Source organism: Zootoca vivipara, chromosome 1, assembly GCF_965207765.1.
Source record: "Zootoca vivipara chromosome 1, rZooViv2.hap1.1, whole genome shotgun sequence".
NCBI classification, from domain to species: domain Eukaryota; kingdom Metazoa; phylum Chordata; class Lepidosauria; order Squamata; family Lacertidae; genus Zootoca; species Zootoca vivipara.
The window spans coordinates 1,982,375-2,004,331 of record NC_142582.1 but is presented as its reverse complement, the minus strand read 5'-3'; the positions used below and the strand labels follow the sequence as shown (position 1 = coordinate 2,004,331).

General features: G+C 45.1%; 1 protein-coding gene across 28 annotated transcripts in view; it reads right to left on the bottom strand.

Annotated features, from left to right (window-relative positions):
• COL6A3 (collagen type VI alpha 3 chain) overlaps nt 1–18,116 on the bottom strand; it is a 103,053-nt gene extending 84,937 nt beyond the window's left edge. For 26 of the 28 annotated variants that reach the window (XM_035139243.3, XM_035139262.3, XM_088664176.1 and 23 more), the window contains exon 1: nt 17,395–17,543. The gene's annotated coding sequence lies outside the window, so the exon portion shown is untranslated. Of the gene's footprint in view, nt 1–17,103; nt 17,544–17,850 lie in introns of those variants that run through there. The other 2 variants (XM_035139253.3, XM_088664123.1) reach the window with 2 other exon arrangements.
• Nucleotides 18,117–21,957: the final 3,841 nt, after the last annotated feature.

Sequence of the window (21,957 nt, the reverse complement as noted above, 5' to 3'; positions counted from 1 at the left end):
GTCTGACCAGTGGTACTATTACTTCCCTTGATCTATATGCTATACTCCTATTGATGCAGCCCAGAATTGCATTGGCTTTTTTAGCTGCTACATCACACTGTTGACTCATGTCAAGTTTGTGGTCTACAAAGACTCCTAGATCCTTTTCACATGTACTGCTCTCAAGCCAGGTGTCCCCCATCCTGTATTTGTGCCTTTCATTTTTTATTTTTTATTTTGCCCAAGTGAAGTACTTTACATTTCTCCTTGTTAAAATTCATCTTGTTTGCTTTGGCCCAGTTGTCTAATCTGTTAAGGTCATTTTGAAGTGTGATCCTGTCCTCTGGGGTATAAGCCACCCCTCCCAATTTGGTGTCATCTGCAAACTTGATCAGGATGCCCTCAAGCCCATCACCCAAGTCATTGATAAAGATGTTGAATAAGACTGGGCCCAAGACAGAACCCTGTGGCACCCCACTAGTCACTTCTCTCCAGGATGAAGAGGAGCCATTGATGAGCACCCTTTGTGTTCAGCCAGCCAGCCAGTTACAAATCCATTGAATAGTAGCATTGTCTAGCCCACATTTTACCAGCTTCTTTACAAGAATATCATGGGGCACCTTGTCAAAGGCCTTGCTGAAATCGATAGGCTATATACACAGCATTCCCTTCATCTACCAGGCTTGTAATTCTGTCAAAAAATGAGATCACATTAGTCTGACATGACCTATTTTTTCAGAAACCCATGCTGACTTTTAGTGATCACAGCGTTCCTTTCTAGGTGCTCACAGACCGTTTGCTTAATTATCTGCTCTAGAATCTTTCCTGGTATTGATGTCAGGCTGACTGGGCGGTAATGTTTTGGGTCCTCCCTTTCTCCCTTTTTGAAAATAGGGACAACATTCGCCCTCCTCCAGTCTGCTGGGACTTCGCCTGTTCTCCAGGAATTTTCAAAGGATTTCTCAAAGATTACTGCCAGTGGTTCTGAAATCACCTCTGCCAGTTCTTTTAATACTCTTGGATGTAGTTCATCTGGCCCTGGAGACTTGAATACATCTAAACTAGCCAAGTATTCTTGTACTACCTCCTTACTTGTTCTGGGCTGTGTTTCCCCTGCTGAATCATCTGCTCCATATTTTTCAGGTCGGGTATTGTTTTCTTTTTTGGAGAAGACTGAGGCAAAGAAGGCATTGAGGAGTTCTGCCCTTTCTCTGTCCCCTGTTCACATTTTAGCATCTTTTCCTCTAAATGACCCCCCCCCTTTGCTACGGACATACCCATAAAAGCCCCTTTTGTTGCTTTTAACCTCTCTAGCAAGCCTGAGTTCATTCTGTGCTTTAGCTTTTCTGACTTTTCTCTACACGTGCTGGCTATTTGTTTGAATTCCTCTCTGGTGGTTTCCCCCTTTTTCCATTTTTTGTACATATCCCTTTTAAATCTTAACTCAGTTAAAAGTTCTTTAGATAGCCAACCTGGCTTCTTTAGGCACCTTCCATGTTTCCGTCTCATTGGTATTGCCTGAAGTTGTGCTTTTAATATCTCCCTTTTAACAAACTCCCAACCATCATGAACACCCTTCCCTTTTAGTATTGCTGTCCATGGGATCTCACCCAGCGTTTCCCTAAGTTTTCTGAAGTCAGCTTCTTAAAGTCTAGAATTTCAGTCTTAGTATGCTTGGTTGCTCCTCTCCGCTGTATAATAAACTCCAGAAGAGCATGGTCACTCCCACTTAATGATCCTGCCACTTCTACTCCACTAACTAGGTCATCACTATTGGTTAGGACCAGATCTAAAATGGCTGATCTTCTTGCTGCTTCTCCTACTTTCTGGACAATGAAGTTGTCTGCAAGGCCAGTGAGGAATCTGTTCGACCTTATGCTCTTGGCTGAGTTTGACATCCAACAAATATCAGAATAGTTGAAATCCACCATTACTACTATCTCACTTCCTTTTGAATGCTTGGTCATCTGTTCCAGGAAGGCTTCATCTGTGTCCTCAGTTTGGCTTGGGGGGGTCTATAGTAAACTCCCACAATGAGATCACTGTTATTTTTCTCTCCTTTAATTTTGACCCAGATACTCTCCATTTCGCTTTGAAGTTTTACATCTTGGATCTCTTCACAGGTATACACATCTCTGATATATAATGCCACTCCTCCTCCTTTCCTGTTTGGTCTATTTCTCAGAAATAGATTGTCTCTCTCTATTGTTGTTGTTTAGTCGTTTAGTCATGTCCAACTCTTCGTGACTCTTCGACTCTTCTCTCTATTACTACATTCCAATCATGAGACTCATCCCACCAGGTTTCAGTGATGCCTATTATGTCATATTTAGTTTGCTGTACCAAGAGCTCAAGTTCATCTTGTTTATTTCCCATGCTCTGTGAATTAGTATACAGACATTGAAGACCACTGATCATTCCCCAATGTCTCTTATTTAAGGATTTTTTCCTCCCACCACCAAGTCTGGCCCCGGGGAGACAGCACACCTCTCAAGACATCTTGTCAGGCCCACAGATCACTGCTTCTGTACCCCTCAGTAGGGAATCCCCTATCACCACTACACACCTCCTAATAGGCTTGGTCATGATTCTTCAATGTGCTGTCCCTTCCAAAGTCACCTGCATATTCCCAGAGGACTGACTTTGCTGCTTGTCTTCATATTCCTGATCAACTGTGATGAGGGAGAGATCTTCAGATGGATGTTCTTTGTCTTCCATGTTAAGGGAGAGTACTTCAAATCAATTGTGTAGTTCTAAACCCTCAGAGCGATCCCTGGGCCTTCTACCTCTTTGAGTCACATTCCTCCATACATCTGGCTCCTGTGCTGGGAAACTGACCTCCTCCTGTCTCCTCTTTGGTGCAGAAAGTGTGCTCTGCTGCATCCAAGAAAAGCTCCAGCTCATTAATTCTCCGGAGCGTAGATACACGGACTGAAGTTGCTAGACCTTGTCTTCTAGTAGGGCAACCAATTTGCACTTGCCACAGGTGTAGCTGCCTACATCCTTTGGCAAGAATACAAATATTGCGCAGGAATTGCAGGTGGCTGCAGTTGTTCCCTCACCTTCCATCTTGAAAAGCTTGAGGTCAGGACAAAAAAGAAGCCTAGGGCTCCCCCAATAAATGTTTGAGACTAACTCCCCTAAATCTGAAAGATGGTTTAAACTGCACGCGCCGATAAGCACACAAACTTTATCACACACACACCCAAAAGACAAATCGCAAAACCTACAGTGTCCCCCAAGCTCAGCTCACCTTGTGCTCCCTCCTCAGTCGCTGGGCTCCAGGCACTGACTAGTTCCACCCACAGCTACTCACCTGACTCCACAGAAGTCCCGCCCCCTCAGACCATGTGCTCAGGGAGAGCACACTTCCAAGGTCACCTGCAAGGTCACTGGCCAGAAACAAACACACAAGCCTGGACAGTCACACAAATCCAAGAGGCGGAAGCCCTTGTGCTCCTTCCTCAGTCGCTGGACACTAAAACTGTTGCAACAGGGTGCTCACCCCCCCACACACACACACAGGAGGGAGGAGAGAACCCAGAACAATGGCATGCAAGCTCTGTTGTTGTTGTTGTTGTTTAGTCGTTTAGTTGTGTCCGACTCTTCGTGACCCCATGGATCAGAACATGCCAGGCCCTCCTGTCTTCCACTGCCTGCCGCAGTTTGGTCAGACTCATGTTGGTAGCTTTGAGAACACTGTCCAACCATCTCATCCTCTGTCGTCCCCTTCTCCTTGTGCCCTCCATCTTTCCCAACATCAGGGTCTTTTCCAGGGAGTCTTCTCTTCTCATGAGGTGGCCAAAGTATTGGAGCCTCAGCTTCAGGATCTGTCCAGTCCTTCCAGTGAGCACTCGGGGCTGATTTCCTTCAGAATGGATAGGTTTGATCTTATTGCAGTCTATGGGACTCTCAAGAGTCTCCTCCAGCACCATAATTCAAAAGCATCAATTCTCTTATATATAGCTCTTATATACTCTTTGAAACTGCCACCCTGTAAGCTTAAGGCCACCCCCCAATACATCATACATACTTCACTGAAGGGGCGGAAATCCTGTCTTATATAGACTCTTTGAAATTGTCACCCTGTAAGCTTAAGGCCAAGGGATGCAGGTTGGCAGTTCGAATCCCCACGACAGGGTGAGCTCCCGTTGCTCGGTCCCAGCTCCTGCCAACCTAGCAGTTCGAAAGCACGTCAAAGTGCAAGTAGATAAATAGGTACCAATACAGCGGGAAGGTAAACGGCGTTTCCGTGTGTTGCTCTGGTTCGCCAGAAGTGGCTTTGTCATGTTGGCCACATGACCTGGAAGCTGTACGCCGGCTCCCTCGGCCAATAGCGCAAGATGAGCACCGCAACCCCAGAGTCGGTCACGACTGGACCTAATGGTCAGGGGTCCTTTACGCTTAAGGCCACCCCCAATACATCATATGGTACATACATCACTGAAGGGGCGGTCTACAGCAGAAATCCTGTCTGGCAGGAAACCTGTTGATGGGTTTACCTGGAGAGCCTGGCTATTCTTTTGTGATGATAAATACTTGAATTCCTGAGTCCAGGTCACAGGCTCACCCTATTCATACCCAAATGTGCCCTTATGGCAGGAATTTTTAGCACAGTGACAATGGGGAGGTTTTCCCATTTCCTTCCTCCTTGCAGAGGTTTCCCCATTTCCTTCCTCCTTGCAGAGTCAAAATCAGGGGTCCCCAAACTAAGGCCCGGGGGCCTGATCCAAGCGCCTTCTCCCGCAGATGGTCCGGGAATCAGCATGTTTTTACATGAGTAGAATGTGTTCTTTTATTTAAAATGCATCTCTGGTTTATTTGTGGGGCCTACGAATTCATTCATATTTTTTTCAAAATATAGTCCACCCCCCCATAAGGTCTGAGGGACAGTGGACCAGCCCCCTGATGAAAAAGTTTGCTGACCCCTGGTCAAAATGGTTTCAGGACTATTTTCCTGTACCATTTCAGACATGTGGTTTACATACTTATGTATGTGTTTGCCTTGTAAATTTATGAACATTTAATTTATATATTTGATACCTTAAATTCTTATAACACTGGGGAGGGGTCCAGGGACCTGGTGGGGGTGTGGCAATCTGGATTCAGGGGAGGGACCAAGCAGGTTGTCAGAGGGACGTCCTACTCTTCGACATCAGGCCTTCCTAGCCTAACACCTACTCCTGGGAAGTCACCTCTGGGGCACCTTCTCTTTTCAGGGAGGCATTGATCCCTTCTAGGAGGCAACTGAGAATGAATCTGATGCTGAGCCAGCCTTGACTCTGACTCTGTCTCCATGGACACAGAAATGGCAGCACTAGCGCAAACAAAGGCCAAAGAGCCCACCCGCCCGCCCAAAGGAACATTGCTTTGCTTGCGCATTCTTGGGACTCCAGCTGCTTGCCTAGCACATGGTTGTGCCCACCCGCTCTTTAAAAGGAAAGGCGGAGGGGGGGCGTTGTTTGTTGGGTCAGTTTGCTTCACAACAACAACAACAACACTCTGGGCGGCTTCCAACAGAAAAATAAAATACAGTAATCTATTAAACATTAAAAGTCTCCCTAAACAGGGCTGCCTTCAGATGTCTTCTAAAAATCTGGTAGCTGTTTTTCTCTTTGACATCTGATGGGAGGGTGTTCCAGATGGGAGGGCCCTCTGCCTGGTTCCCTGCAACTTGGCTTCTCGCAACGAGGGAACCGCCAGAAGGCCCTCAGTACTGGACCTCAGTGTCTGGGCAGAACAATGGGGGTGGAGACGCTTCTTCAGGTATACTGGACCGAGGCCATTTAGGGTTTTAAAGGTCAGCACCAACACTTTGAATTGTGCGTCTGAACCGCCTACGCACCTGCTGAGCCTGGCAACCTCTATTTTGCCTCTCCTCTGCAGGGAGGTGGGACCGATTCCGATGGTCCGCCCCCGCCACCTAATGGATCCAAATGGTTTCCAGAGAGTGGTAGGGGATGCTTTATCCCATGTTGATGGCCTTTCAGCCGATTCCCTGGTGGCCCGCTGGAATGTGGAGTTAACCAGGGCTATTGACTGTTTGGCTCTGAAGCGCCCCCTTCCGATTGCATGGGGCCCGGACAGCCCCGTGGTTCTCCACGGATCTGAGGGCGATGAAACAATCGTTGAGACGGCTAGAGCGCCAGTGGCGGATAACTCATTCTGAATCTGACCGGACACGGGTTAGAGCTCAATGTCAAGCCTACCAAGTGGCAGTAGCTCTACGTGGGGCTACCTTTGAAGGTGACCCGGAAACTACAACTAATCCAGAATGCGGCAGCTAGACTTGTAACTGGGAGCGGCCACCGAGACCACATAACACCGGTCCTGAAAGACCTACATTGGCTCCCAGTACGTTTCCGAGCACAATTCAAAGTGTTGGTGCTGACATTTAAAGCCCTAAACCAGTGTTTCTCAACCTTTTTTGGGCCACAGCACACTTGTTCCATGAAAAAAATCATGAGGCACACCACCATTAAAAAAGTTAAAAAATTTAACTCTGTGCCGCCCTATATTATAATTATGACTGTAAGAAACACTTGCCAAATATTGCTTTCCGGTGGGTCAGTGCTGAGTATTGGCGGCCACCAGGCTCGTTTGCACTGAGCTTTGGGAAAGAGGAGAAATATTGCTTTCCGGCGGGTTAGTGGTGAGTATTGGCGGCCGCCAGGCACATGACAATGCAAATCGCCCTTCTCGTCGCCGCACGTCGTGGCACACCAGCCAGCGAAACAGTGGTTGAGAAACGCTGCCCTAAACGGCCTCTGTCCAGTATACCTGAAGGAGCGTCTCCTCCCCCATCGTTCTGCTTGGACACTGAGGTCCAGCGCCGAGGGCCTTCTGGTGGTTCCCTCGCTACAAGAAGCCAAGTTACAGGGAACCACGCAGAGGGCCTTCTCGGTAGTGGCACCCACCCTGTGGAATGCCCTCCCACCAGAGGTCAAAGAGAACAACAATTACCAGACCTTTAGAAGGCATCTTAAGGAAGCCCTGTTGAGGGAAGCTTTTAATGTTTGATGGATTTCTGTATTTTAATATTTTGTTGGAAGCCGCCCAGAGTGGCTGGGGGAACCCGGCCAGATGGGCGGGGTATAAATTATTATTATTATTATTATTATTATTATTATTATTATTATTATTATTATTTACCAATATGATTTGAGCACTAAAGCCTTGGGCAGAATTTGAGCTGGCAATTGGAATTCTTCATCCAGCAGGCAGGGCCAGGGCAGAAAGCGTGATTTGTGGTGACTTTAAAGGGGTTGCCTGCATACACACTAGGAGCATTCATGTTCTCATCTTCCAGAACCATCTTCCAAAGCAACTACTCTATTCCCAACTTAAAAATGGAAAGCGAAATGCCAGTGAACAATAAAAGAGGTTTAAAGACACTCTCAAGGTAAACCTTAAAAATGCAGTATAAGCACGGATAATTGGGACACACTGGCCTGCAAGTGCTCCAATTGCAGAATAGCCTCTACCAAAGGTGTCATGGACTTTGAAGAAGCATAAGCTCAGGATGAAAGGGAGAAACAAGCTAAGAGGAAGGCATATTTGGCAAAACCTCACTGTGATCCAACTCCTGCCTGGAAACCTATGCCCCACTGTGGAAGGATGTATAGATCCAGAATTGGCCTCCACAGTCACTTGCAGACACACCGTTAAGAACACATTCATGGAAGACAATCTTACTCAGCTACAAGTCATCGCAGAAGAAGAAGAAGAAGAAGAAGAAGAAGAAGAAGAAGAAGAAGAAGAAGAAGAAGAAGAAGAAGAAGAAGAAGAAGAAGAAGAGCAGCGTTCGTTGTACTTGTCACTTTATATTATTAACTAAGTGGCTTTTGAACACCTCAGGTTTGCTGCCATCTCATAGAACCATAGAATTGTAGAGTTGGAAGGGACCCCAAGGGTAATCTAATCCTACCTCCTGCAATGCAGGAATCTCAGCTAAGGCACCCATGACAGATGGCCATCCAACCATCCAACTTATCCTATAAGTGAGCAATCCAGTCTCTATAGCAATCCCATCTAGAGGAATATAACAGTTAAACTAGTAGGGATGAAACAGTTTGGCTATTATTTTATGGCCTTGACCTCTTTTAGAATTTCTGCTGGTTCAGATAATCCACCTACTCCAGCATCTTCCTTCCCACTTGTATAGTGAACCAGATGCTTCACAAGTAGGAGAAAGGGAAACAGATTGGTCCTGCTGTTGCTTCAAAGCAGCCCAAATGATTCAGCCTTTCCTCTTAGGGAAAGTTCTCCAACCACACAGTTATTTTGGTTTCCCTTTTCTGCAACTTTTACAACACCTTTTTGGAATGGGATGACCAGAATTTCACACAATAGAAATTGTTCCTGGTGCTACAGTGTTTGTGCAACTAGTATTTAACATGCTCAAACACAAAAGCTTGATTCTTTGTATGAGTGGGGACTCAGAATTTAGAAGAATAATGCGGGTAGAAATTCTGCAGTTAAAACTATGAAGCAAAACCTTCCATGAAATGCTACAGGGCTATTTTATTTTTCCCCTGCCTGTGGCCTAGTTATCACTGAGATGGTTAACATGTGCCAGGGCTATGAACATATCAGGTGACACTGGGAGTGTGGGTGGTGCTCACATGAATGAATGCTCCTCCATACATTTCATTTATTTTTATTTGAAGGTGAGCCTTCCACCTGCAGTGGTTACAAAGGTGGTTCTAGATTACGGTTGCCATATTTCAAAAAGTGAAAATCCAGACAGCTTTTTTATAATTTTGCCCAAATTTGCTGAGTGCATTTCTCAATGCTTCTGTGCCCATACCAGGGGAAAGTGCAAATACAGTGGTATCTCGGGTTAAGAACTTAATTCGTTCTGGAGGTCCATTCTTAACCTGAAACTGTTCTTAACCTGAAGCACCACTTTAGCTAATGGGACCTCCTGCTGCCGCTGCGCCGCCGTGCCGCGATTTCTGTTCTCCTCCTGAAGCAAAGTTCTTAACCCGAGGTACTATTTCTGGGTTAGCGGAGTCTGTAACCTGAAGCGTCCGTAACCTGAAGCATCTGTATCCTGAGGTACCACTGTAAACCCGAGGAGGGAGGAAGAAGGTCAAAGAAATAAAAGTGCCACTGTCATAAAGAAGACTTTTATTTATTTATTTGTAAATTATATTTATAACTAGGTTTTGCCTGTTTTCTGCTTCTGATGCCTTCAACGTAAGCTAGTAAGGGGCAGGGGGGGATTATTTACGGAAAAAAGCAAGAAACTCCCTAAAATCTCAACAAGTCTTTGTATACAAGCCACATATTTTACCAGCCAACCACCCTCCACCCAGACCACTCAGCATCTTAATGTGGAATACAGAACATTTAGGATCTGGAAAAAATGATGGCACTCCAAGGCTGGGCTTCTGAATCAGAAGGGAGGAAAACAAGTAACAGAGCTTGTTCAGTCCAGGAGAAAGCTTGTTGGAATTGGCAGATGCAGAACTAGATTCCTGCACAATCACAGGGTCAGTTGCCCCCTTGTATAGGGGCAAGAACATTGAAAGGTGGCCCAGTCACACTTCTGCAAAATCCCCCTTGAAAAGCATGGCAGTTACACCTACTGCAGTTTTGGGCTTTACCCCAGGAAAGCCTGTGAACAAGGTCAGACCCCTTCAGAAAAGGTACTTCATTTCCTTGAGAGCGCAACTCTATAATGTATTCATTTGCCCCTTTCTGTCAATTTTAATGCTAAGTCAACTCAGATACTGCTTTCATTGATGTAGTAACTGAATTCGGGGGCCTGGGACCTCAACCTGTATCATGATGCAGCAGGATTTGTATGGCTAAAAGAATTAATGACATTAGAAAATAGCAAATTATTAGATTTGGAAGGCTTTGAAAATAAATTTGGGTGGCACGCCTATCTGGTAGAAGATAAGGTGAAAGCACATAAAGGATTTAACAACCATGTCATTAAACGATCTCTTTTGAAGATCTGGAATAAACACAGGAACCCAAAACTCCCAGATGGACGTCACCCATAGAAATAATCACAGTACAGTGGTACCTCGGTTTATGAACACAATTGGTTCCGGAAGTCTGTTCATAAACTGAAGCGTTCATAAACTGAAGCGAACTTTCCCATTGAAAGTAATGGAAAGTGAGTTAATCCGTTCCAGACGGTCCGCGGAGTACTTGAACTGAAGCGTTCATAAACTGAAGCATGGGTGTAATTGGTTCCGGAAGTCTGTTCATAAACTGAAGCGTTCATAAACTGAAGCAAACTTTCCCATTGAAAGTAATGGAAAATGAATTAATCCGTTCCAGATGGGTCCGCGGCGTTCATAAACTGAAAATTCATAAACCGAGGTGTTCATAAACCGAGGTTCCACTGTAAAGAAGGTAAATTCAGAGAGAAATTGGGCTAATTATAAAGATTTATTAGAAGAAAAGGATGGGACATTTAAATTAAAGGAATATGAGAAATTAAGACACCATTTAACTGGATGGATCCAATACCACCAAATTTACAGTAAATTTAATGAACATAAACAAAGACAAGGATTTTGGGAGGAACCTTCTTTATTGGAAAAAAAATCTATTACAGCCTGAAAACAAAATAATTTCTAAAATGCACAATGCGCTACTTGAATGGGAGACCAAAGATGAGATGGTGAAAGAGACGATGACGAAATGGGCCATAGATATGGGGGGGGAAATATACAAATGGATCAGTGGGAACGACTATGGAAACAAACCTGGAAATTTACAGCCTCGAAGGGAATTAGGGAGAATATGATCAAAATGTTATATAGATGGCACTTAACCCCTATAAAAATTCACAAAATGTATAAGACTAAGGATAATTTATGTTGGAAATGTCTGAGGGAAACGGGGACATTTATGCACGCGTGGTGGCACTGTGGGGAAATAAAGAAATTCTGGAATCAAGTATTTGAAGAAATAAAAAAAATACTCAAATATAATATAAAGAAAACCCCTGAATCTTTTCTATTGGGGATAATGGACAATACAATAAAAAAACAGGATGCAACATTGTTCTTGTATGCCGTAACAGCTGCAAGAACTCTGATTGCTACTAGGATGCTACTGGAAGAAGAAAGAAATACCCAATATTCTGGAATGGCAGGAGAAGCTATTTAGCTATTTAGATCTGGATAACCTGACCAATTCAATTAGAGGGTATACTAATAAGAAAATCCATCAGAATTGGGGAAAAATTGGAGAGTACATGAAGGGACAGTGCCGCACGGTAAAATCTTGGGTTTATTTCTAATGTCTCATATTGAGCTGATTTGATTTGATTTAATTTAAGTTGATAAAGCTGAATGATGGTGATTTTTTTTCTCTTTTTTCGAGTTTAGATATTATTTCAGAATTACAGGATATATTTACATAGGATTGAGGGGAAGCAGTACCAGAGTATAGTAATTAAAGAACCTGAGAGGGAGATAAGTGGAAGTCTAATACGGGAGGAGGAGATATAGGGGAATAAAGAAAGGTGTATGGTATAAAGAAAATTAGGAATATAGCTGAAATGTATTTTGATTATTTTGATTTTGGGTATGAATGAATGTCTGAACTTATGATTTTTGTTTTTTGTTTGTGTTTTCTTTATGATTATGATTATTTATATTTGAAGTTGTATGGTATCATTTTTATGTTATATTATCATTATTTATATATGATTTTCTATGTTATTATTTTTATATTATTGTTTCTTTAGTGTGTTTGCGAATGTATTTTAATTTGAATTCTAATAAAGTTTATTTTTAAAATAAAAAAAAGATGTAGTAACTGAATTCATGGATTTGATGTTCATGATTAAAATTTATTTCAGTGATCTCCATAAGTTTTGTGGCAACTCCCGTCTACAAAGATTGTGACAGTTCGCTTAGAATCAAAGAGTTGGAGAAGGCCTAGTCACAACCTCCTGCTTTGACACACAGGAAACCCTTCAAGTCTTTGTTGGAAGATGCCAGGGGAGGGAGAGCCCACAGGGCCTCTCAGGAATTGGTTCATTTCTCCAATTTACCATATATACTCGAGTATTAGCTGACCCGAATATAAGCCGAGGCACCTAATTTAACCACAAAAAACGGGGAAAACTTATTGACTCGAGTATAAGTCTAGGGTGGGAAATGCCGACAGCTGCAAAGGCGGCGGAGGAGGAAGGAGCACCCTCCCCCCCCAACCCCACACTTTAACATTTGATTAGGTCCATGTTATGGTCGAATAAATGAATGGATTGCTGGTGAAAATCCTGATTTTAGTACAGTGGTACCTCGCAAGACGAATGCCCCACAAGACAAATTTTTCGCAAGACGGATGCGTCTTGCGATCTGATGGTGACTCGCAAGACGAATTTGTTTTGTGAAAAATTCATCTTGTGAATCGCGGTTTCCCAAAGGAATGCATGAAATTTAATTAATGTGTTCCTATGGGCAAAAAAAATAAATTTCAATGCATTCCTATGGGAAACCGCGATTCGCAAGACGATTTTTTCTCAAAACGAATTGTCTCGTGGAACGAATTAAATTCGTCTTGCAAGGCACCACTGTACATTAAAATTAAAAGGTGACGCTCCCCTCATCCTAGGGGGTGGGGGAAATGAGTTTCTTTTGCTGCAAGGCGAGTTTTGCCAGTCTATTACTTTGTGTTTGTTTGTTTGTTTGTTTCCCTTCTCCCTGTTACTTTTCCTTGTAGGTGCACAGGTCCCTTTCATGCTAGCATTAAGCATGTAGACATCAAATCAGTGTATGTGATGAGATGAGTGGAGTGAAAGAATGGAGGGTGAAAGAGTGACTAGCCCCAAAATGTTATAAGGACAGAAGGGAATATCGAGAACAGGTAGGCAGGTAAAAGTTTTCCTCTGATGTGTTTTTCATTGTTCTTAAGCCACAGAGAAATCATTCCAAGAAAGTATACTAAAGCAAAACAAATAATAGGTGTGGCTGCTGTCACTTGTGGGATGAGGTGGAAAGGACATTGTTCAGGCCTCCACAAACCCACCCACCAACTCAACAGGATCAAGTGCCCCAGGTCCACTGGTGAAGAGCCTCTTCAGCCCCCATGAGAGGTTCCCACTCCCCTCTCCATAGCTGGGGAGCCCAGGGGGCCCCCACGCCTCCAAGTTCTCTGGCACATGCAGAGGATTCAGGAGATGGAAAGCTCAATGGGGAACACAAATTCAAGCCAAGCCAAAATCTCTGAATTGCCAATTTACATATGTCATCTTATTTAATTGAGAACAAATTTAAAACCATAGACAGCCTGGTATTTCGACACTATAGTGCCCCCACTTGAAGAAATCAAAATCTGACCAGAAAGCTAACAAAATGAAAAAAATTAATGCTCAGAGTAGTTTTAAAGTAACTCAGAAATAAAAAGAAACAAGAATGGTTGTTAAAACTTGGCCCGTAATCAATCCCAGCAGTAAGATTTTTAGAAATTTCCATACGTGGGAAAAGGACATCAGACCAAAAAATTTCAGCCCACAAACAAATAAGGTATGAATCAGCAAAGCCTGTGGGAAGGTGGGGGAGAGGAAGGATTCCCTGGATCTTCACGTCCCAGAGACTCGGTCACAGGGCTTGGGGAGGTTTCCTTCCCTTCCCCTTGACTGTCAAGCAGCCAGTGGGGAAGAGATGGCCCAGAGGATGAGGAAAGGCAGCTTCTCCCTGCCTAGCAGGAGGGCAACTTGAAGGGCCCTGCAGCTAAGCGTATCGTGTAAGGGGCCTATGAATCACCATTGGGGGGGGGGGAAGAACCACAAAGAAACTGACAGAACTTCTCTCCCAATGCCAGTGAAACCGCTGGAATGAATGGGATCTGAGCCATTGGTCAGGAAGAGCGTTGAGCCAAAGGTTCAGGCAGGAAGCAGTCTTTGGTCAGAGATATCTTTCTCACCCAGGGAACTGATGAGGAAGGGAGTGCTACCGTACTAGAGAAAACGGCATAGCCTTCTCGGAGATCAGTCATAACAGAAATCTCCCAGAGGAGGAGCCCAGGCTTAGTTTTCATGCCCTTGGCAGTTAGTTGCAGTCATTGGTGACCTCCTCTCCACATGTTTCTGCAATGCTTTTGCAACATTCGTGTATTAGCCTACAGTCAAATCTTGGTTGTCAAATGTCATCCATCCCAGAAGCCAGTTCAGCTTCCGAAATGTTCGACAACCAAGGCGCAGCTTCCAATTGGTTGCAAAAGCTTCCTGCACTTGGCTTCTGAAAAACATTCGAAAACTGGAGCATTTACTTCCAGGTTTTCGGCGTTTGGGAGCCAAAATGTTCCAAAATTGAGCCATCAAAGAACCAAAGTTTGACTGTATTACTACTGCTCTTCTTTTCTGGAACACACTGAGCTACTATATATATATATATATATATATATGGGTCGGATTCCATGCTTCCTTCATAGCAGCCTCTATAAAACCAGTCATACAAAGTAAACGGCTATCCATTCATATAAGAGAAATAAAGGCTATTTTCTGCAGCTACTTCGGGCTGCATTTGTTCTTTGGAGACTCTTCCCTTTATTTTCAACTGAAAAACCTGCAAATATGGCAGAACTTGATGCTCACAGTGGTGTTATTGCATTCATCACATGGGGGGGGGGGGAGGAATACAGTAGCTTTTAACTGACAGGTCAGTCAGTCTACAGGGCCATGATAGTGTTGGCTTTAAATTACCTACAATTCATGGAAGCAGGGGTTGGGGGGGGGGTGGAGTGCAACATGAGCTCCCCGCAGGCTGAGTTCCTTGTGATTCTCTAGCTTCCTAATTGGGACAGTGCTCTGTCACTTTTAAACTTCAGCAATACCCAAAGACACATTTTCCTCCAGCAGTATCATTAGTTTCTCTACTATAAATGTGACATTGGCAACTGGGATCCCGGGGTGACATCACTATTATGTAAATATTGAAAGAAAAATAAGCAAGTAAACTAATTTGTTGAAAGCTCCATTTTGCCTATTGTATGCCGTGCTCATTTACTTTGCAAGCAAATAATAGTTCCAAGAGAGGCACTAGGAATAAACTAGCATCTCCCATGGTGCATTTGGAGCTCTGATTACACTCGGCATTTATAGAGCGCTTCCAATGTCCAAAGTGCTTCTCTCTCATACAACCGTCATGTTAAGGCAGTGCCATATTACTCTTCCCATAATATATACTTCTGTTTGTGGAGCAGAGACTGACAAAGAGAAATGAAAGCTTTCATAAGGTCACCTTGTGATTTTGTGACTGAAGCGTGACTACAACGTATGGGATGTATTTGCATATCAAGAAATTGGTAACATTTTAAAGCAAGAGATCCAGATTCTGCATATTATACCTCAGGTCACATGTTCCATTTGAACACAAGAGCAACATTTTAGGGTGGGAGCCATGTAACAAGCTATGGGAACGGAAGCCTTGCCCAAGAGCTTCCGCTTGTAGGGTGGGGCATTCCCTCCTCTCCCCCCACCCGCATGTCCTCCAGAAGAGTGCACAGGGGGAAGGGGGATTGCTCCTTCTTACAAGCTGCAGCGCTTCACAGACAGAACATCTGTAACAGCATGAGGTGGAATGTCGCCCTTAGTTTTGTTATTTGCCAAGGACTTATATTTGGCATCAAATTTTGGCAGAGTTTTGACATGGCAAAGTTTGCACCACCATTAAATTTTGATACCTTCATTTTGGAAAGGTTTGCAAAATATACATTAAGCTGGAAATCTTGCATTCATACACCTACAGATTTACTGTGCAATCTCTAGCCTCACTGTTTAAAGAGGAATCTACCCTCATGCTACTGTGCATGTACTGTATAAGTTTGCAGCCTTAAGGGGAATAATTTTGTAAAGTGGGCACATAGCCTTGAATTTCACGTTTTCAATTCATTTTAGCTCCATTGCAAACATTCCCAGAGAAGTACTTAGCTTAATTACAATTTTCAGCTTAAAGGAACCTTTAAGAGGAACAAAACATCAGCAGATCCTTATCCCACTAACATGATTACGGTAGGTGTCGACAGGTAGATTTCTTCTTAATACTTGCAGAGCTACATGGTCCCAGAGCTCAGTTTGTAAGGAAATTAGAGCAGTTGTATTTAGTCTTTGCACTGTTAACAGAGAAGACGTGTGATCATAGAATCTTAGAGTTGGAAGGGACCTCAAGGGTCATCTAGCTGCTTCTTTTTAGCAGCCAAAGGGTGTGTCTCTGTCCCAAGATGAGACTTCCAAGTCCATTATGGAATATGATGATTATGCTGATTATGTCCATGTGAGATCAGTGCCATGGAGGGATGGTTCATTAGGACTGAAGGCTGAGATAAAGGCAATTCTCCTAATGTGCCAATCCTTTAGAGATCCCCCCTGTGCCCCAGAACACTTCACAGAGACCCAAACAGTTCCCTGATGCATTTTGCTTAACTCTACTTTTCCCTCTTCTTGTTGCTTTAGGCAGCCAGACAAGACACCATTTCTGCTCTGTATACACTGTTTGTGCCTTCTCTGGCATCACACAGTCACTGGTAAAGGGATGCCCAGGCTCTGCCCTCTTTGGGCATCCAGGACTCCTTTGCATCCATGTGGAGGCCAGCCCTAATAAAGGGCTCCATCCTCCTGCCCACAAACCTTGGCTGCATCCTTGCTTCCTAAGATAGACCTTTTGGGTACTGAACCTGGGAGAGCCTCTTCTTAGGGAATCTTCTCCTGACTCAGGCAGAACACAGCAACTGCATCAAACAGCAGTCACTTGTCTGTCCGTGTATTTTGATTTGAATCAGCTTTTCCTAAGCAAATACCAACATTCCTCACCCCTCCACCCCTTGCTGCTCCCCCCTTAGTACCTTCTCTCCTGCAATCCAAATAAAGTTAGCATTATTCGAGAGTCAGTGTGGAGCAGTGGTTAGAGTGTCAGACCCAGTCCCAATCTTCCAGGTTCGAATCCTCCACTCTGCTGGTAAGTTTGCTGTGGATGATCCTGGGCCTCTCAGCCTAAGCTACCTCACAGGGTTGTTGTGGGCATTAAATGGGGGGGGGGGTGAGATTCTTGTAAGCCACCTGGAGCTCCATGGAGAAAAAGTACCATCAATAGCTGGGATATAAGTACCATCAATAAGAAAAGAAGTAAGTAAACCAACCAACCAACTCACCAAGTAACCAACCTATGCAGGTCTTAAAACTAGACAAAGCAGGCAGCAAACCCAGGGAAAGTCAAGGTCGGAAAGCAAAATCACCCGCGAGACGCAACTCCCAGAGCAGAAGGCGCCCGACCTGGAGGGGTGACTCTGGGCAGCCCGCTTCTCCTTCAGACCCCTCAACTCTCCGGGGCCCCTTCTCCTCCCGCGCTGGCCCTTCCGGCCGACCCCACTCGGGCCGGCGCTCGAAAGCGAGCCGCCGCCCGGAGCCCCGTCCGCCCCCCGCAGCCCGACGAGGGCGCTTACCCCGAGGAAGCTCGACGCGGCGGTACTGGCAGGAGCGGAGCGGAGCAGAGCGGCCGTCTTGCGCGCCGGACTCGGGCTCTCCCTCTGGCCGCCCCTTCCCTGCGCGGCGCGCCTCTCTCTCTCTCTCTCCTCTCGGCGGCGGAGCGCGAGGGCGGCGCTCGGCGGCGGAGGGGGGGCGGGAGACGCGGCGGGGACGACGCCGCCTCCAGCGATGCTAAAGGGGCGAGCAGCGGGCTGGCGGGGGGGGGGCGGCCCAGGTCCCGGCTGCTCAGAAGCGCCTCCGCCCGCCCCGCGCACCTGGCGCCAAGCAGCGCCCACAATCCGCAGGAAGCCCCCACCTCCCCACCCCCAGCGTGTTTCTCCTGTCGGCGCCAACTTCCTTCTGAATTCGAAACTCGGGAAAAGAAGAACGTGAGAATGTGCCTGAATAAGAAGAAGCCTTGAACTCTAAGTTACCTTGGTTTTCTGTCAACGTTATACTGTATTACCGAGAACGCCGACTGCGCGCCCAGAGCAGAGCCATCAGTGCGCGGTGCAAAGAGAGCAGACGGAGAGCAAGGCAGCTCTGGGAAGAGGGCCGTCGCTGGGGGACTGGCTGGGCTGCAGGATACGGGCCCTTTCTGCTGCTTCGGATTGACACTGGTTCGAGAGCTACACGTCAGTCAGCCCGCAACCGGCCCGCATTTAACTTGCGCGCGTTCGGCTTCACGTGCGTGCCTAAAAGTTTATACTGCACAATGAAAAGGGGGCAGGAAAGGGTCGGGCGACTGGGAGAAATGACCTGGGCAATCCCGCCCCCCTCTGAGCCCTACGGGTTTTGAATGAACACGGTTCTGGCTTTTGGCGCGATCCCCAGAATGCAAGCCACTTTTAAGTTGCAGGCCTACCGTAATAGGCAAATTAACATTGGAGGTGTTTTAATGCATTTTACGTCCTTTTGCAACGAAGGTCTGCAACTTTCACTTAGCTTGAGCTATTAAAGGGGCAATAAGGGTGTTCCTGCTGCTGTCCTGCTTTTGCTGTCCTGAGATTAATATATTGCAGAATATGAACGCATGCACATCTTAATTTGTCCCAGATATTATAGGAGGCCAATAATTTTTAAATAGTGTTCCCCCAACTCCCAGGTATTTAACTTTGAAGAGCTGAATCATAAAACTTTTAAATGGACTCAAATTAATTGAACTATTTTTTTTAAAAAAAAGTAAACCTTATTTTCAAAAATGAAACCTTCACTCTGTTCCCATGGAGAGGCTCTCATTGAGATACAGATTTCATTGTCACTTATATGCAGAATTCATCATGCGAAAGGCTGGACTGGATGAATCCCAAACTGGAATTAAGATCAGGGCCGGCTCTAGATAGACCCCCCGTGGCGCGGTGAGCCAGGGCCCCAGGCCGGCAGGCGGGGCGCCGCGCGGAAACCATGCAACGCCCTGCGAGGGCGGGGGCGCCAAAGCAATCTCCGCCCCCCAGCACCAGGGCACGCGACCTGCTCGAGACTGCGCTGATTAAGATTGCCAGAAGAAATATGAACAACCTCAGATATGCAGATGACACAACTTTGATGGCAGAAAGTGAGGAGGAACTAAAGAACCTTTTAATGAGGGTGAAAGAGGAGAGCACAAAATATGGTCTGAAGCTCAAAAAAAAAACCAACCCCCCCCCCCAAGATTATGGCCACTGGTGCCATCACCTCCTGGCAAATAGAAGGGGAAGAAATGGAGGCAGTGAGAGATTTTACTTTCTTGGGTTCCATGATCACTGCAGATGGTGACAGCAGTCACAAAATTAAAAGACGCCTGCTTCTTGGGAGAAAAGCAATGACAAACCTAGACAGCATCTTAAAAAGCAGAAACATCACCTTGCCGACAAAGGACTGTATAGTTAAAGCTATGGTTTTCCCAGTACAGTGGTACCTCGCAAGACGAATGCCCTGCAAGACAAATTTTTTGCAAGACAAATGCGTCTTGCGATCTGATGGTGACTCGAAAGACAAATTCATTTTGCGAATCTTGCGAATCGCGGTTTCCCATAGCAATGCATTGAAATTTAATTAATGCGTTCCTATGGGCAAAAAAAGAAAATTCAATGCATTCCTATGGGAAACCGCAATTCGTAAGACGGATTTTTTGCAAAACGAATTGACTCACAGAATGAATTAAATTTTTCTTGCAAGGCACCACCGTAATTATGTATGGAAGTGAGAGCTGGACCATAAAGAAGGCTGATCGCCGAAGAATGGATGCTTTTAAATTATGGTGCTGGAGGAGACTCTTGAGAGTCCCATGGGCTGCAAGAAGATCAAACCTATCCATTTTGAAGGAAATCAGTCCTGAGTGCTCACTGGAAGGATAGATCCTGAAGCTGAGACTCCAATACTTTCGCCACCTCATGAAAAGAGAAGACTCCATGGAAAAGACCCTGATGTTGAGAAAGATTGTTTTCTGCTGCTCCAGAGAAGCGGACACGGGCAATGGATTCAAACTTCAAGAAAGAAGATTCCACCTAAACATTAGGAAGAACTTCCTGACAGTAAGAGCTGTTCGGCAGTGGAATTTGCTACCAAGGAGTGTGGTGGAGTCTCCTTCTTTAGAGGTCTTTAAGCAGAGGCTTGACAGGCATATGTCAAGAATGCTTTGGTGGTGTTTCCTGCTTGGCAGGGGGGTGGACTGGATGGCCCTTGTGGTCTCTTCCAACTCTATGATTCTATGATTCTATGATGTTGGGAAAGATGGAGGGCACAAGGAGAAGGGGACGACAGAGGACGAGATGGTTGGACATTCTTCTTGAAGCTACCAACATTAGTTTGACCAAACTGCAGGAGGCAGTGGAAGACAGGAGTGCCTGGGGTGCTCTGGTCCATGGGGTCACAAAGAGTCGGACACGACTAAATGACTAAACAACAACTACACATACGCACACACAATCTCTAACATCCCAGTATCAAATATTTGAATATTTAAATGCTTGCTTATAAAACTATGACTATACAGGAATTAATTCCCTTCATAGTAGCAAGCCATCTGACCTTCAATCTGTCACACACACGTGTGTGTGTGTGTGTCTGTGTGAACGACAATGAAGGAAGTGGGTAAATGGAATCCAAAAATCATATGCCTACTGTATATGATGTTGGATTCCAATTATTCATGGAATTACCTGCCTAGTAATTTTATATGATTGTATCATCCCTGTTCATTTCAAAATTTCCATCTGTTTCCATATTTTTCTAATTAATTATTCCGTTCTTGGAATCTGGCTCTGCTTCCAAGATTTGGCAAATGATATCCTTGCTATAGTATAGACAGCAACTGTGTTCGAAGCTTTTCTGATATTTGCCTTGCCTGGGGGGCAGTCAGAGGGGGGGCTTCATCTGCCTTTCTCCCCATTGCTCTTGGGCAATGTTGTAGTTCTTTCCCCATTTCCCACCATTAGTTTCCTAGCTTATAATAATAATTTATTATTTATACCCTGCCCATCTGGCTGAGTTTCCCCAGCCACTCTGGGCGGCTTCCAACAAAACATTAAAATGCAATAATCTATTAAACATTATAGAATAATAGAGTTGGAAGAGACCACAAGGGCCATCCAGTCCAACCCCCTGCCAAGCAGGAAACACCATCAAAGCATTCTTGACATATGGCTGTCAAGCCTCTGCTTAAAGACCTCCAAAGAAGGAGACTCCACCACACTCCTTGGCAGCAAATTCCACTGCCGAACAGCTCTTACTGTCAGGAAGTTCTTCCTAATGTTTAGGTGGAATCTTCTTTCTTGAAGTTTGAATCCATTGCTTTGTGTCCGCTTCTCTGGAGCAGCAGAAAACAATCTTTCTCCCTCCTCCATATGGCATCCTTTAAAATATTTGAACATGGCTATCATATCACCCCTTAACCTTCTCTTCTCCAAGCTAAACATACCCAGCTCCCTAAGCCGTTCCTCATAACGCATCATTTCCAGGCCTTTGACCATTTTGGTTGCCCTCTTCTGGACACGTTCCAGCTTGTCAGTATCCTTCTTGAACTGTGGTGCCCAGAACTGGACACAGTACTCCAGATGAGGTCTGACCAGAGCAGAATACAGTGGTACTATTACTTCCCTAGATCTAGATGCTATCCTCCTATTGATGCAGCCCAGAATTGCATTGGCTTTTTTAGCTGCTGCATCACACTGCCGACTCATGTCAAGTCTGTGGTCTACCAAGACTCCTAGGTCCTTTTCACATGTACTGCTCTCAAGCCAGGTGTCACCCATCCTGTATTTGTGCCTTTCATTTTTTTTTGCCCAAGTGTAGTACCTTAAATTTCTCCTTGTTAAAATTCATCTTGTTTGCTTTGGCCCAGTTGTCTAATCTGTTAAGGTCATTTTGAAGTGTGATCCTGTCCTCTGGGGTATTAGAAAACCCCTCCCAATTTGGTGTCGTCTGCAAACTTGCTCAGGATGCCCTCAAGCCCATCATCCAAGTCATTGATAAAGATGTTGAATAAGACTGGGCCCAAGAAAGAACCCTGTGGCACCCCACTAGTCACTACTCTCCAGGTTGAGGAGGAGCCATTGATGAGC